Source organism: Ammospiza caudacuta, chromosome 4 (assembly GCF_027887145.1).
Source record: "Ammospiza caudacuta isolate bAmmCau1 chromosome 4, bAmmCau1.pri, whole genome shotgun sequence".
Lineage (NCBI taxonomy): Eukaryota > Metazoa > Chordata > Aves > Passeriformes > Passerellidae > Ammospiza > Ammospiza caudacuta.
Genome location: NC_080596.1, coordinates 45,390,297 through 45,406,497, shown reverse-complemented (window position 1 = coordinate 45,406,497; position 16,201 = coordinate 45,390,297).

Below are 16,201 nucleotides of genomic sequence, written 5' to 3'. Positions count from 1 at the left end.
GGGTTCGTGGTGGACTAAAATGTACATAAAATGATAGCGGTCTATTTTTAAAATAGTGCTTTTATCCACTGTGTACTTGATTTAGTCCAGTCCTAAATTAGCAGTTCATGAGATTTATACCATGGTTGCATCACTGGTTCCTATGAGCTTTATTCAAACAATATAATCTAATAATACTTCTTTTATAAAATAAGGATAAAGCAGGTCTAATCTTGCAGTTTTGAGGTGTAATTACAAAGGGACAGATCCTTGATTAAATTCTGTGGTTCCTATACCTGTTCTTTATGTATTCTGAATAGCATGAGACATTAGAATTTATGCAAAGATTGAACTTTTTCAAAACATGAGTTTATTGAGTATGCTTGCCAATGTTTGTAAAGGACTCTGGCTCTCAGTTGGAGTGCTGACATTGGTTTCAATTAGTGTGTGATGAGTCCCTTTGTCGTTGAAATCATCACATTTAAAGGTATAAATAGGCAAAGCAACTGGCTAATAAAATTTAAAGTGAAAAAATCAGTTTTAATATGTTTGTATGTAGCTCTTAATAGGAGCTAGGTCATGACTTTTTTCAGCACAACAGTTGGAGTCACAGCTTGGAGAAACTTCAGAACATCTGTTATTTCTGTTGAAAAATACAAGTACATTGAGTAACTCGCACCTTTGAAATCCCTTTGTGGGGGTTGAAGACAACTCCTCCCCAACACAAAGATGATTTGCTCTGGATTTGGAAAACATTAGACTAGTTCATCCTTTAGGTGTCTCATAATTCAGACACAAGTGTTCTTTGGAGGGAAGCTTCGAAAAGGTTTTTCCTGTGAGGTTTGTTGATTCCAGAAGGAAGGGCTAAAATGACTTACACATTTCAGTACATAGAAGTTAATTTTACATGCAGGCTTCTTTAGTTTGTAAAATACATGAAGTTGCTGTCTTAAAGAAAACAAAACAGAAGTAATCTAATTACAATTGATCTATAATCCAACACAATTTCTTTTGTACATGCTATATTTTTTGTAATAGATTTTTGGAAATCTGTTTACATCTGTAGCAAGTCCTAGGGACAAGGAAAAAAATCAGTGGCAGCTGAAAGCATTTCTTATCATCAACATATACTTACATGTTACATTCCTGGGTATATACATCACAACATATCACTGAAAAAATTTATTTATTTGTTTTTTAAACCCTATGAATATGTATGCTCTTTGCCAGCACACACCAAGGACGTAATGGTTTACTCACATATTCTACCGACCCTTTAACTAGCATCAGCCAAGAGGCTTGTTTTATGGGCTCATGAAAAGGGTCTGAGTGGCAGCCATTTGAGAATTAAGATTCATGGACAGGTTGATGTGCCCAAAATGCCAAGGAGAGAATATTACTTTTCATTGCAGACATACTAGGCTGTCTAGCAGGCAGTGTCTAGTAAATAAAGGAGGGAACCGAGAGAAGGTGGCAGAAATTTGGAAAGAGGTGTAGAGCATGGAGCCTAGAAAAGTATCTTTGGGTGTGAAAGGATGTGAGAGTAGGAAATAGAAAACCATTATAAGGCTGTGGACTGGAAACAAATAATAACTACAAGTGGGAATAGGGACATCTCTGAAGGTGTTCTGTGGCCTATTCCCATTTTCATCTCCAGACTACGTGTCTGTTTAGGTGCTGTGTCCCATGACATATGGATTTTCTTGCAAGTACTGTATAATGTAACGGTTTTGGCAGATGGAAAGCTGCAATTCTCCTTGGGAAAGCTAATCCATTGGTAGTTGAACAATAACTCCCCAGAAGCTCTGCAACAATTCACCCAGGAGAAGTTTAGTTATAGATTAACCCCAGACAAGGGGATTGATTGGTTAGGCAAACTAAACATCAATTCAGTTTAACTCAGCATAATAGATTTTGTTCTACTTTTCCTAACAGAATAGAAATAGTTAAGGAAAATTGTGATTTGGACACTTTTTTTTCCAGGGAAATGCAAAGCAAAACATTTTGTAGAACCTTCCCGCCTTCCTCTAAATCAAACAATATTCTGTGTAATTTAGATTAGGTTTAGTACAAATGAGAAAAGGACAGATAACTTATGGTTTTCTTTGTTTTTCATGTTGTTTTTTTCCTTTTCTGGCTTGTTTCTTTAGTGTAGCTTAGTAAGTTTTCCTGGTTATTCTATTTTCTTCTGCATGTGCAGTATCTGGTTATCTGTCTCATGCAACAATCCTTGTTTCTCTCTCACATCATCTTAATGTTTTTTTCTTACTATCTTCCCATACCTCCGTGTGATGCCTTGTTAGTTTTCCTCATTTCTCTATTTTTTTTCTCTTCATGTCTCTGCATTTCTCTTTCCTTTTTATCAAATCAACCAAAAGCACTCTCTCATGCATTTTTCTAATGTTATTTAAAACTGCAATTCCAGCCTGATGTGAACTTCTCATTTTCTATCTGAGAATGACATACTGAGTCTTCTCTCACATTATTATAAAGCATGTCCTTCAGTTTCCTTCCCTCTTCACTCAGCACAGCTGTGATTTTAGTTTTCTAGATCAAGACTTCTGGGGGGCTTTTCCTCGGTTATTATTCTTCCGGCTTCAACTTTGCCCCTAGGAGGAAGAACTAGATAGTAGTTTTGCCTCTTAGATGGCATTCCTCTTTACATGAGTAAGGTTATTTCTGTTCTTGATGGTGTTTAGTCATTAACAGACAGTTTGCCTTGCAAATATTTGTCAATAATTTGGTTAAATAGTAACAAAAAGTAAGCTGTGTGATTGCAAATCGAAAATTCCTTCTCCTGCAGTGGTTCAAGTGGTTAGGCCATACATAAAAGGGAATTTGAGGTTACAGAGTAAAATATTTATAAAAGGGCTTTTTAGCATGAGCATGTGTATATGCTGCAAGAACAATCACAAAAAATATTCCTATTAGGAAGTACATATAAAAACTAGAATATAAAAGTAACAAGTTATCTAATTAATACTTTAAAATACATTAAAATAAACTGAAAGAATGCACACATTAAACTTTAGACAGTACAAAGCTTATTTTTCCCCAGAGAAAGAGAAATCATGGCCAGAGTACAAGAGTAGAGATAATTAGAGATTTGTTTCTTTTCTACCTCCCAAGGTAAGGCTTAATCCTACAGTAATCTCTTTATTGAGAGCCAAGTGTTAGTCAAGGAGCCTGCTGCACAGATCTCAAAGTAGCATTTAGTTAGAGGTTTTCAGTATCTGGGAAGCAGCTATCCTATGAATTTCTAGTCTGCATTGTTTTTTATTTTGTCCTTCACTGTAATGCACTGGCATGGATTCATTACAGATTTGCTAGCTTATATCGTGACACAGTGAGACTTCAGTAACCTCCAGAGCCTTGCTGTCCTTTAGCAGGGCAGGGAGTTTGTGCTGGGCACACAATGACTGGCACACTCTGGCAATGAGCATAAACTGATTATCTCAGAACAATTCTGCCTTTGAGCATTTCAGCCTCGTGCTCCCCCATTGTCAAGCTTGCTTTAAGGATAAAAGCCAGAGAAATTTGGGGTTCATTCATGGGGTATATATTAGGCAAATTGGTCTTCTGTCTTTTTAATTTCCAAACTTTGGTTTGCAGCCCTGTTGGCTCTTTTAATTCCCAGGTGAGATGAGAAAGTGAAACATAGCAAAAAAGAGAAATATACATGCTGAAGTTAAGTTTTGGGGTTTTTGTTAAAGGTCCAAAGGTTAGATCTACCAATGGATTTAAGTGGTATTTATGTATGTGATGTTAAATTTTGCACTGAAGGATCAGTAACCCAGAGGTGCTGCTTCTCTGACAATAAAGTTCCAACAGACCATGTGCCATGCCCTTGGGTGTCTCAGGCTTGGTGGTGCTGGAGAGCTCTCTCATCTATAGAGGTCCTGTGGTAATTTTGGGGTCCCCTGATGGAGGAAATGATGAATCTGACTCCATGTTCTTAGAAGGCTAGTTTATTATTTTATGTTACTATATTATATGAAAGAATACTATACTAAAACTGTACTAAAGAATAGAAAAAGGATACAGACAGAAGGCTTAACAAATGAAAAACTCATGACTCTCTCCAGAGCCTTGATGCAGCTGACTGTGGTTGGTCATTAAGTAAAAACAATTCACATGTTGGATAAACAATCTCCAACCACATTGCAAAGCAGCAAAACACAGGAGAAGAAAATGAGGTAATATTGTTTTCCCTTTTCTCTGAGGCTTCTCCGCTTCCCAGGAGAGAAATCCTGGGCAAAGAGGCTTTTTCAGAAAATATGATGGTGACAAGGTCCCAGTGATGTTCAACAATGAGATAACTCCTTCATAACTGGAAATTAATCTTGTCACCATTTTGGACTTAATGAGCTCAGGGTCCGTGTAAAACACAGTAGCTCAGGAACAGTGGTACTTTTTAGTGGAGGAAATATGGAGCAAAGGGTATTCTATAGGCTTGGGAGAACAGCCACAATACTTAATAAACTAATCTGTGGATATCTGATTCATACTTAACTGTGTAATTTTGATACCAGTCTAGAAAGAGAAGTGGGTGGTCTAAAGACAAGTCTCTCTGGAAGGGATGAATGTTCAGAGGATGTGGATATCCAGGTGACCCTATGTGACACATTTGCATTCCTACACAGTGGTCTGAAGGGTCAGGTAGAGAAAGGGTAGAAAAAGTATTTTGCTGCTTGCCGGATTGTCTTGCTTCACATATTTTTTGTTTGTTTTTAAAATGAAGTTTACATAGAAAAATTTTATTTATTGGAGTAGTGAAAGTGGAAGAGTGGCCTGTACCCTCTCCTTGTTTATCCAAGGGCTTAATGATTAGAGCATTAATGCACACAGTAGGTGCACAAAGTCCATTTAATTTACTGCCTGCAGGAATTCCAAATGCAATGCCTTAATCGTGAGACTATAAAATGTTCAAGTATTCTGCTTACTGAATTCCTTTTACTGAAGTTTTGCATGAAATGATTAAATATGCTTTGGATCAGGAAGAGTGAGTGTGTCACTTGCTGGTGAGAGGACTCCCAAAGAAAAGGGAAGGTGAGGGAGCTTGGTTCTTCCAAATAGTTGACATAGGATGGTTGCCAAAAGAAGGACTGAAATCCATGTGCCCCCTCTTGAGCAGATCTAACCACCAGGCTGTAGAGGTTACTTCCTTTGCCTGCAAGAATTAAGAACTGGGCCATTCAATTGTGTACTTTCATCCTGGGTTAAGGAGCAGCTCCTCACTGCTGTTTCTGAACTTGGTAAAATGTGGTGGCAAGAGTACTTTGTGTTCAGTTTTGCAGTATTTAAGACAAAAATCTCATGTTTTATTGGGGAGGGAAGTGGTTTTGTTTGCTGTTGGGAGGGCTAGTATGGTAACTACTATCCACAAGAACACACCTGTTCACTGGAAACTTCTCCAGTGTAAATGACATTCAATGACATAGTCAAAAGTGAGTACATGTCATGTGTGTAAGCATACACAAACAGCTGGGACACTCATTTGAAATCTAAGGGACAGAGGTCAAAATCAGTTTGAATAGAGTCTCTTGTATCTCAGCTGAACAACTAAAACTATTTATTCTTCTGGAATTAACAGGTCTATCTGATTTTATTCCTGTAGGGTTTTAAAGCATAAGGATCTATCTCAAAGCAAAAAACCTTGTGTTTCTGAAACCACTGCAAATCTTTGCAGTGACAGAAAGCAGTCTGTTTCCTGCCTTCTTCCATGTAAAATGCAACCTAAAAATTCCTTAATGTCTTCTGTACGCATTACAGAAGTCTGCCCTCTTTTCACAATAGGGATGGAAAATTGTTGTGGGGTTGGCTCACTGCAGAGGTATAACCTTAATTAGCAGGAAGGAAGCTCAATGGAGCCTGAGACTAGTTAGCTCTCAGCTGTGCCTGGGGGTTTGAGGAGCCTGTGGAGGCAGCCGAGGAGGTGGGCAGGAAAGACTATGACAGAAGAAAACCCATGTAGTGTAGTTAGTGATAGTGCTTGGCTGCAAGAAAATCACAGTCCACGTGAACTGAGAGGAAACAGGGAGTTGGAGGAACCAAACTGAGAGCTGGAATTTTATGGTTTGTGCTTTGAGTAAGGAAAGGCTGGGCTCAAATGGGAGGTCTGCAGAGAACTGTGCCATGAGAGGGGCAGACCTACTTGATCTGCAGTGGTGTTTGGCAAGGGATGTGAGAGTTGAGAAGCCTCTGCTCCCCTGTGAGAAGTGTTACTGCAAGGCCTTAGTGGGCATCCAGAAGGAGGCTCATTTTTTTTTGGTGATGCTTGCACTTAAATTCTGACTGAGGCTCCAGTTTGCACAGTCCAGCAAGGTTTTTATGGCAGCACTGGTGTGGAAAGTTGTTGTTTGCACGTAGAGATTAGATTGAACAAAGGGAAAAGTTGAGTGGTTTCTTGGAGAGAGGTTGATACCTTTGATCACTTGCCCCACAAATAACATTAAGCTTTTTTCCTTCCTGAAAAAAAAGATGTAGCAAGGTCCTTGCATGCCTATGGCAGGGCAGAGGATGCTACATAGCTTTGGTATTCATGCTTCTAAGACAGTTCTTTTTTGCTTTTTTCTTGGCATTCATAAGCAGTGTCCTCTCTGTCCCCACTCAGGTATGTGGAATGAGTGCTTATGGATTTCTTTCTAAGGCCTGAGATAGAGGCTTTTGAAACTCTGCTTTCCAGAAAAGATACAAGAAGCAGAGTTGACAGACTGGTCAAGACCACTGGGAACTTTTGACTTTTTTGCTTCATAGGCCTAACTGCACCTGGAACTCATGACTTAAAAGATCTGTTGGTATATTCCCCGTGTACCTCACCAGAAAGTGCAAATAAGGGAGCTGGGCTTTTTTTTGTCCACACACTTCTAACTAGCTTCAACTCTCAAAAAGAGACAAAAATTATGTAAGGCTTTCTCTTCTAAGCTAGTGAGTTGCTTCTATAGTGGCATTGTGAGGAAGTCTGTTGGTTACCTGGGGCCCTTCTGTAGCTGTAGAGTTTATTGCCCATGACACTGTGTGTCTTTCATCATACTTTTGTGGTGTAAGGGCTGAACCTTGTCACAAGACTCTTGCATGGGATTGGTCTAAATTTAGGCAATGTAGGTAATTGCAGAAACAACTGTTTTGAGCTTTCATCAGGTGGAACTTTGCCAGATTGTAATGGTTCCATTTAGAAGTAACTTAAAAAGGAGGCATTTAATTTACTTAGAGAAGATCTATTCCACTCTTGTCCAGAACAATTATCTCTTCTGCAAAAACAAAATGGTCTCCTTTATAACTAGGATACATATTTTGTCTTACCCTATAAAGTTATTCAGCTGCTTTTCCCCTACTAATTTATAGATGTAAATTTTCTTCTTTCTTCACTCTCAATGCTTTTAAGTGGCATATATTAGAAAAGGTGCTTGATTTGTCTTACAGAACATAGTTGAACAAAGAATCATTGCTGTTTGTCTTCTAACCATTTGTCTTCTACCATGGCAGATACCGAAATATTAGCTTCTGCTAATTTGCAGAACTGACATATTCTAATAAGGAATCCTAATAAAACTGGCTCATTACTTCTATTCCTTTTAAACATTAAATTTAAATTACATGCTGGAAACAATTGTATTAGAAACACTTTTATAATTAAGAAGTTATTAAGAGTTACTAAAATCCTCCTTATGCATACTTATGTTATCTTATACTTTTATCCATGTTTCTTAAGGCTCTAATTGCACTAGAAATAGTATCTCACAATGCATCTCTCCATAATTCCCACTGGTATGCTGAAAGATAGTATTAAGAGCATCATTAGGAGCATAGTCTCTTTATGTTCCCATAAGCTTTCCATTAATTTGCATTTAGCTGTCTAAACTACAGCAAAGTTAATATTTACAGCAAGTTAATAGAAATGTGAAGCACACTTATTCCTCCTGGTTATTAATACTCCTGTCTGGGCACAGATGTGTTTTCATAGCATGTGTTTGGTTGCTAGATATATGCTGATGACAAGTGCACCCAGAATGGGCACAGTCAATTCCTAAGAGCATTCTGTTCTAAAAGCTTGACTGTACACCAAGCTGTGAAGCCCTTCTATGCTGCCAAATGCCCCTGTAGAATGGTGTTGGGAGCAGTAGCAAGCAAGTAGCAAGTGCATGGATTGAAGAGCAACAGTGTTGGTTGAGCCCCTGGGATGTGTACAGCTCTGTTTTGGAAGGCATGCATGTCCTGTGGGTCTAGCAGTGGGCCTGAGGTTACAGCCCAGCCCTGGAGAAGAGAGGTGTTTGTTAAAGCAATTAAATTAGGCTTTCTGCATGCTTGGGCATGCATTGCTGTGTTTGGTGATCAAAAACTGGAAGCACAGATTTGAATGAAATTGCAGGATTCCATAAGCTGGTACTCCAGGCATGAATCTTCTCTGCCTGTACTGCTAGGCTGCTGCTTTTATTTGCTGGTAAGGAAAGGAGCAATGCTGTAATCTTTCCAGATGTGATGAAACAAATATTTTGCTAGAATAAAACATATTTGCATCTATTTGCTACAGTCTGAAGAAATGTGTTTTCTTCCATCAGATGGCAAGGCAGTAAATTTCATCAATTCAACTTGTTTCTCACTGCCAGCAACCTTCTGTGCCTTACAGATCTGTTTTTGCTGAGACCATTTCTAATGTTCAAAAGTTGGAAGCAGTTTTAATCTTCTTGTTTAAAAGCTGTCAGAAAGCTGACAAGAGTGAATGTTTTCTTTAAGTAGCCCCAGGCTTCCCATCTGATTGTGGGCTGTGCTCCTGGTAGGGGGACCCAGCTTAAGACCAGAGAAAGTTGAGGCAAATATTGTTACTTAGCACAATATCTACTTTTATTGTACACTGGATGGAGCCCCAGTGAACTTTGGCAGTAATATTAAATGTGGCTTTTTCATCAGGCCCTTGGGGAAACTCTTACAGAAGATTTTAATCCTTTCTTTTTGAAAGTTCTGAGGCTCAGGCAGTAACACTTTGTATGTTGTCATAGCATGTCTCAAAGCACTGCTGCATTTGTGTGAAGGATCACTGACAAGTCGTATCCTGAAAGGGAAAACAAACTCAATTGCTTTTGATTGTGCCAACTGCAATGAGGTATTTGTTTAAGTGAAATGTTTTAGCATAAATAGCTATGCATACAGAAACTAATTCAAGTTTTGAGAGTTCTACCTAAAATTTCTGTTTGCTTCCATAACAGCTGTAAAGATGAAATAAATGGAATAGTCTGACAGGAGCCATATGCCCCTTCTCATGTTTGGGCTATAACCATCAGCTTATGGCACACTATTGCGCTAGCAATAAAATGTAAACTACATAATAAAGGTGTTCAGATGTTGGTCTCTCAGATGCTGAAGAAGTCAAGCTGCATTTAACTGAAAGTCTGTGAAAACACTCAGGTTAGGTCATGACATAAGAGAAATTGTAATGTAGGAGAAGTAAGTGTAATGTTAATATCAGTTGTAACTTTCTCTGAGGTAACCATTTGGTTTTGTTTATGAATACACATAAACTGTAGCTGGAAATAACCTCCTAACTGTCTCTTATTTAAGTGGAGAGGAAACTTATTTGTGGGCAAACCACCTGGAATGGTTGTTCATCACTTTACTACTGATTGATCATTGTTATGCAGAAATATGCCTTTACACTTTGCTTATTCAAATATGTAGCAACAGAGGACATTGTGTATGTGAATGATGTTTTTACGTGATTTGTTTAAAAGAACAAGCTCTACTTGAGAAGAAGTAAATCTGGCAAGTCAGAGCTAGTTCATGGTACAGTAAATTAATCCAGCCTTCTTGAAAATGAATACCTGGATACGATAACATTAGCATAAACCCCAAACACTACAGTTATAATAAGCTCAAAGATGTTACCTTTACAACACTAACTTTTTGTTTTTTAACTTCTAACATAATTTAGATGACTGTCCGATCTGACTTTTAGGAATTTAGGTAACGGCAAGTATAACAAATTCTAACTTCCACTGCCATATATGTAGGCAGAATAGGGTTCTACTACAGCTTTACAGAAGCAAGAAGAAATAGAGGCTTAGCAGGAGGTGGTTTAATTTTGCTTCACTTGCATTTAGTTCTTCAGCTTTATGTTTCTCATTTTACCTGGCTTCTGAGTTATGCCTTACATTGTAGCATAAGGAAGGCTTATACAATTCTCAGAGCTTGTTACTAAGTAATCTTTTAGAGACATGGATTTTCTTAATTGATTTTTTTTTCACAATCCTGTTAGGATAATAAAATGGAGGCAGATATTCTTTACCTGAAGGCATATCAACCTAGTGGCATTTGCCTTCAGATTAGGAATATAAAGTAATAGGAGATTGATTAAAGCAAAATCTTGTATACTTGCAAATGTTGCCACTGTCATGTCCTTCTAAGTTCTGGTTTGTGTTGATATTGACCTTGGGTGCTTCAGTGGTACCTGAGTCATATTATTACTAGTAATCAATACCTACATAGGAGCATCTGGGACCAATTATGATGTATTCTAAAGGGACAATCAGGACTGCCTGGAATAGAATAAATATTACCATTATTACTTTGTGGGAAGGTAGGAAGCACACAGTGCTTAGCCTTCTATATCTAGTTGAGATGTTGCTGCTGTAATAGGAGATCCTGAGGTTGGTTTTTTTTTTCTTTTTTTTCCTTTTTTTCCCCCTACCTGGAGGTCTTGTTTACAGAGAGTGATGTTTGATAACAGGGTTACAGTTGAAGTTGACACCAAAAGGTGTAATTTCATTCAGAATTGCTTATTTTGGCACAAAAATAAAATAAAAATAACTAATGCAATTTAAAAAAATCTTTAGGATTCAAAGATAGGGTAACAATGACTGTGATTATGGGGCTTGAGATTCATAGCTCACTTGTTATTTACTCTCTAGGATGCTAGTGGGATCCCAGAGCTATGTATTATTGGAATTTATGGGCAAATGGCAATGTAGCAACATGCTGAGTTGTTGAAAATGTACATACTTGCAGTGTTTTGATGGAAGACTCTGTGGAAATTAGGAAATTTCCTAATTTGGTTTGGTTTCTTTGATGCTCACAGATTCCTTGTGAGGTTATGCAAAATAATTTTGTAGTTCCTGCTAGAAAGTACAGAATGTCTAGGTATGTTGGAATGTAAGAGTTTAGTATTTTTAATCATCTGTGTGTGAAAATAAACACAGGCAGCATGAGGGGAAAATGAGTTGTCCTTGGAGGTGTGTTCACCAGAGATTCTAGAAATCCAATCCTATTATGCAGCATGTTCTTTTTGAGACTTAGGAGCAATAAAGCAATGTATTTTTCTACAAAGTAAAGGTATATCCCCTTTTTGGGTTGAATCCTATTGAATCATGTTCTTGAAATTTGTGCACAACAGAGTTTTGATTTATTAATAGGCATTGGATACCTATCTGAGCTGCCAGTGCTTGGTCAGAGATGAGTGAAAAAGATATAAAAAACAAAAAACATACCCCTTGTTTTTCCTTTTTATGTTTGCCTCACCTGGAATCTTGAAAAAAAATCTGGCATCAATAGGTGATCAAAAAAACGAGACCATTGTATTTTCCTTAACAGACATATCATGTATGTCTGTTAAGGAAAATATTGGAGCTGCTATGTACTTTTCATCTATTCACTCTCACAGTTACAACGGGGCACTGTTTAGATCCATCTTGGTTTATACCCCAGATAACTTAATTTGCTAGGGTTAAGTAGTGAATTATATGCTGCCTAAATTACTGATACTTGCTGTCCTTGTGTAGGTTTGATTTTTATTCATTACTGGATTGTACTTGTGGCATGTTCTTACTCTTTCCTGATTTATAATGGATCTTTTTATTGAATTATTGAGCAAAACTTTTAAATAAAACATCAAAGAATTCTCTTCTACTATCAATTCTCCTATAGTCATTAGATGTATCTACCCTTAGGACTGTTTTCCTCACCAGAATACTGACACTGCTAGACTTATTGCCAAATGTACTGTGCACTAAAATGTTCATCCAATAAAGCCTTTTTTTTTTGAAAGTGAAACGATTTGCCTTATAAATATGCATAATTAGTTTGCTTGTTGTACACATATTTTCCACAGTTATTGTTTTGTTCTTTCTGGCCACCTTAAATGTGGAATAGTTTTTATAGGTGAAGGAAAACAGTACTTGCAGAAAATGTAGTTAAATTGCTTCTTAAAAGTGTGTCTGTTATCAGAATTAAGAAAAAGGCTGGAGTTTGTCTTCCAGCCATTGGTCATCTTCCATGTTCTGTGTGTTACATACTGCTTTCCTTGGTCTGTAGAGACACTGAATCCAGACTGTGAATTGTGATGATTTATTAGTGGTCCAGTTTGTGGGGAGGTCCAGACTTAAGCTCAGGACTTCTCATTGCCAATTGTATAAACTCTCCTAGTTCATGCTTTATTTGTATATTTACCTAGATATATTTTTATATATTTTCCCCATGGATCAAGACTGATGTGGCTTTATGGTTCAGATTTCTATTAGACAATAACTTTAGGCTATCTTTGAGTTTCTTGTCACTTCGATAGAAGCAGTAAGTCTTTTTTGCCTGGAGGGGGATTAGTGTTTACTTTGCACAAAACAAAACAAAGAGAAGGCACAAAGCACTGTTCAGAACACCAAGAAATAGTTTGTAGTGTAAGTTATATGCTTCAAGGATAGATGAGGCTAGTAGAAACAGCATTCAGTTTCTGAAAGTAAAGCAGATGCCTAGATACACCAAAAAAAGAAAAGAAAAAAAAGAAGGAAATGTGTAACAGCTTTGCTTTTTTTTTTTTTATAAATGAAATACTAGAAGGAATATGCTTGTTTATATATAAATATTTCATTTCTATGGGCATTATTTAAATATATATTTCTGTCATCTGCCTATTTTTGTGAAAACTTGAATAGTCTTGATAGGATATCGGAACTAGAAAACCCTCCTATTGTGTCTTACTGTCTGTTTTAGTCCCTCAAATGGAAATAAGCAGAAAAACTTATTTAGGTGCTGATTTTAAAAGAGGAGGAAGGGACCATCTTTCACTGTTCACTAACACTTCTACAGGCAAGAGTTTTTTGTAGTGTTGGCCTGAGAAGGTTTTTTGTAGTTAAATATAATTTCAGTAAGTGCTTGGACAATTGATGAGCAAGCCATTAAATACAAAGACACAACCTGTAGACTTAGGAAGCCCCTGAGCTGCATTTATGTGAAAGCTGGAAAAGGTACTGAGGGTATGATACAGCATTATGTCCTTACCCTGTTGTTCTGCCAGTCCCTGACAGAAATAGGATGCTGGCTAAGCAGTGCTTTGGTGTATGGCTGTAATGTGTGCTCCTAGTGCTCCTTCTTGGATTTGGCCACACCTGCATGTGTCTGGGTAACAGAAGACTTTTCTTAATACTTGGGGCTGTCAGTATGTTTTCAGTTGAAACGCTTTGAGCTCTTGGTTCTCCAACCCACACCCTTGGCCACCATTTAAAACCAAAGTAAAACAAGGTAGTCAAAGGCAGTTCAGGATGTATGAAGATACAAACTGCATTATGAGTCCTGTGACAACCCCCTTCCTTAACTGCTTATCATACCAAATTCTAACACCAGTGTTTCTTTGCTTTATGATCTAAATTATTTTATTTTGTGCCTCCAGGGCCCTAGATATGTCTCTATAAATCAGGTTTTTATCTGTTTCAGATACTCATGGCATTGCAGAGTCTGAAGTTTTCTGTATTAATTGTCTAATGCTTCACATGCATAGCATTTCAAAGATGTTTTTTATGCTTCAGTTTGCAGCATTTCTGTGAGGCACATTCCCAAAGACAGTTTCTTGTCCCAGTTTGCCCAGCTGACTGTAAATCTTCCTTTACTGATGAAATGTTAGGCTGCTCTCAGCAGCCCTTAGCTTTCTATCAGTTATTGCTTCTTCCCTGAGCAGTTGGGAACTCCCAAATTATGCATTTGTCGCTTCTGTTTCATTTGCAAGAGTCATTCATTTCTGCCTTTAATTCCTGTTCCAACTGGCAGTGGGGATTGTGGCAGTCCCAGGCTGTGCTGCAGTACCCGACACTGTAGATCCATCTATTGAAACTTGAGTATCTTCAATCACACTCAAAGATCTTTTCCTGTTGCTGGTTGTTTAGGTCACTTAGCAGGCTCTATCAGTGTGTTTTCAGTCCTGCTGTTCTCTGATAAAAAGCTAAATCATACAAAAGACAAAGGAGACATTTGTTTTTGTTATCTCTTTGCCATGGGAACATGAAAACTTTTCCATGGCCCGCTTCTGGTCTTGCACAAAACATGTAGCTTTGTAGTCAGCAGTGTGTCTGTAACAACCATTGCCTGTTACATTGGGAGTTCAGGGCTGTGTCCAGCACAATTGCTGTACTCTGATAAAAGCTGTTCCCTCCTCTGACTAGTTTCATTGCAGCTGCTCTCCTCAGCCCTGTGAGGATTGCTGGCTTTGCAGCTTGGGCTGCCCCACATCAGCTGGAAGTAAAACCATGTTTTCCTGTACAAGCCCAATAAGTTTATTTGCTGTACTTTGTGGTACACAATGTGACCATATCGAAGCTAAATGTTCTGTGTGGTACCTGGGAGATCATTTGAGCACATTAAGGTTTTCTGTGCTCTAGAAAATAATCAAAGAGATGTGACTGCTCTTTTATTAAGGGGGGAAAAGTGCCACAGCTACATGCTGACACATCTTTTCTTCACATATGCACTATGCATCACATGGGCACAGTATTTAGGAACTAAGCTCCAGATCTTTAATCAGATGTTCCCAGGCTATATCTTTTCCCAGCCCTTTCCTCACCCCACCTAATTTCTAGCTTTTCACAACTTGGACATAGCTTAATTCTGATTCAGAAATCTCAGAAAGGCTGGCATTTATGGAGATGAAATAAGAGCTCAACAGGGAGCTCAGTGGACATTTCTACAAGCAGGACCGCTTGCAGAGGTGAGAAACAAGGGCTTTTCTGTCATGGTGCATGGAGGGATACTGGCAGGGAGTAGAGGAAGGGTAATGATTGTCAGTCCCCATCTTCCATGCATCTGCTAGGAGCTGGGGAAGGGCTTTATCTTATCAACATCATCAGAGGATGTATGTGTGCTGCAAGAAATGTGAATATTAGACCAGAATTTAAAATTACAGCAAATCAAAAACTGAATATGATTCAATGATGACAACAACCAAAAAATGCTACTTCCTTTAAGGGATTGCAACAAGAGGAAGGTTTGTAAGAGAGCAGACTGTGCCCATCCTTCTGACAGTGTGCATCCTCTGATTCTCAGCGTTGCTTATAAAGGGAGGACCAAATGTGAGAACATGAACATGGCCTTCGGAAATACAATCCATAATCCAGTGCTTCATTAGAACAGGTTTATTAGGAATGCTGTGTTTATTCTGTCAGCTGAGATTTTTTTTTTAAAGGAAAGGTAAGTAACTGTCTATTAGTTGTCATTTGCTTCATTTTGTCTTGTAAGACAGAGATGGACAAAAGTGACTTTTACTGATTGTTTGAATTTGTATGGAAGCTAGATGTGATTTAATTTACCTTTTTGGGGAAACTCCCCTGGTTGAAAGCATTTCAGCAGCCTGCTGTCAGTGGTGTTCCTGTGGGTTACAGTCTGTATAGCTGGACATATAGGTCAGATAGTGAAATTCACTTGCACTTTTGGAGGGCTATAATGCACCATTTTTCCATTTACCACAATAGCAGAAAATTCTGTGATCATTGTCCTGTGGAGAAGTGATAATTAGATAAAGAGAAGCATGATAATATGCTGTAGTATAAAGGGGTTTTAAATGAGTACAGATGTATTGCTCCTAACCACTGAACCTGTACTTTATGAAAATCGTCACACACTTGATACAAGGAGCACTTTTCTCATCTCATGCCATCTGTGCATCTGGCAGAATATTACTGGAAACTCATTTGTACATTCACTGGAGAATGTATCCTTCCCATTAAGAAAAAAAAAAAAAAACAAACCAAATGATTTTTAGATCATATCTTACAGCGAAAGATACTAGATTTCAAGCAGACCACTGTTAAGATGATTCACTTTTTTCCATTTTATTTCTAGGGCTAGAGTCTTGTTGCCAAAATGTAGATGCCAAAATGCAGATGCCAAAATGCCGATATACCAACAAGATGGTGTTGTTCACAATATTTTCAACTTCAGGGAAGATTTAAACAAAATTTCTGTCCTAAAGTTAGGT